Here is a 1,786-nt window from a genome sequence, read left to right as displayed (position 1 = left end):
ACTAGGCAATCACCATCTTATAGTTAAACAATGCTTATTATAAACACATTTAATTTTGTCAAAGGTATTGTGCTGATAAAAACTAAATTTATCTTAAAAACTAAATGCAGAAGATGAATTTGAACGAGGCCGTATCGTTACTGCAAAAGAGAAATAAAACAATTTGATTAGTGAAAAGCAAAATTTGACAGCATTCGGACACTCATTTGTTTTTGTTTTTTTGTTGTTGTTTTTTTTTTTTTTTTGCTCTTACAGGCATTACTCGTATTCCATGGCAAGCAGATTTTCTTTTGTGCTTCTAAGTTTTATCTTGTCATTTTATGTAACCAACTATAAACGAATAAGGATACATTGCAAATACAATAAATGTCAATAATACGATAAAAACAAGTTACAAAATATAAGAACATGGCAATAATAATGCAATTGTTTTTAACAAGAACAGCAAATCAACGTCTTTTACATGTATTATATCGATTTTTCATATACATTTCCGAAATGAAAGACACTGCAGCCTTTGCATGCATTCAATTTAAAACAATTTTTGTATGTGTGTTTCTTATTAAAATTGATTTTCAAAAAAAATCAAACTGATGGTATTTATTTCTGTAAACATTTTATTGGAAGAGTTGTATGCTGAACAATGTTTGAATACTTGAGAAAAAGCCAATTTATATAATGGAAGTCAAAATAGTTTTAAAAACAGAGATTATTTTGGTTGGAATATTACCATGCAGAGTATAAATGGGATATTCCCATGTAAAAGAACATTTTTTACTTGTTTATTTAATTCTTCAAACAAAGAAAAAAATCCGGAGCGGAATTTCGCACTTTGGTACATCTATCGAGTTTAAAGATAATAGTTTCATTTTTTTATTGTGAATCTTCACGGTAATATTGGTTAGTTGGAACTGGAAACTATTTTACCATTCCGGAAACATAATAATAGTCTATGAAACGCCCGTTAAACATTTTCTTCTAAAATAATCTGGGACTTTCTCTATTTTGATTCAAGTTTTATTGTATTTTCCTTTTCCTTTTGCTCAAAGAACCACATGGACGTTTCAACATTTATCACATGTCATTTAGCCCCTTAACATTGTAACGTGTATTTTCGTCCAGCGCTTTCGTAACAGAAATCACATCATATTGCACAAAATTCAGATAACGGAGGAAATCTTAGATAACATAAAAAATCAGTAAAAATCTCACTTTGGCGTACACCTGCTGCTTGCCGTCTGATCATTGTTGTTCTTTTTTTTCAATAAAAATCTGAACAAAAGTGATCCCTCGGAAGCATAAGTGCTGGAATCAATGATCCGGAAGGACAAGACAAATATAACAACATTATAGAAGAAAGTTCGGGGTAACTGTTTACAGCTGTCACACGGCGTTTGACACCTTTTAAGTCATTGAGTAATGAACAACTTTGGTGTTGCGATATCTTTCTTATATGATTCAATTGATCATAATAAAGGCTTTTATACCTCTCCTTTCGCCGCCCTTATGTCCACTCCAGGTTTTTGTTTGGTGTCTTCTGAGTGCCCTATTTGGATGTGTCGGGGGCTGCGTTTCCTTTACCTTGTTGATCTTTATTCTTGTAAATTTTACTAGATAAAATAAAAAAATATGAATAGGTTCAAAACAAAACCATGCGCATTTTACAAAAAAGATAACAGTATAAGGATGTTACCACTAGTCACATCGATTCTTTGGTACTCTCTAGAGAGATAATCGATTTTGCCACTATTATAGTACTACATATTTGAGGACGATACTGTGACGA

This window comes from Ruditapes philippinarum, unplaced genomic scaffold (assembly GCF_026571515.1).
Source record: "Ruditapes philippinarum isolate M1 unplaced genomic scaffold, ASM2657151v2 ctg2758_1_1_1_1, whole genome shotgun sequence".
Classification (NCBI taxonomy): domain Eukaryota; kingdom Metazoa; phylum Mollusca; class Bivalvia; order Venerida; family Veneridae; genus Ruditapes; species Ruditapes philippinarum.
This window is presented reverse-complemented; position numbering follows the sequence as displayed.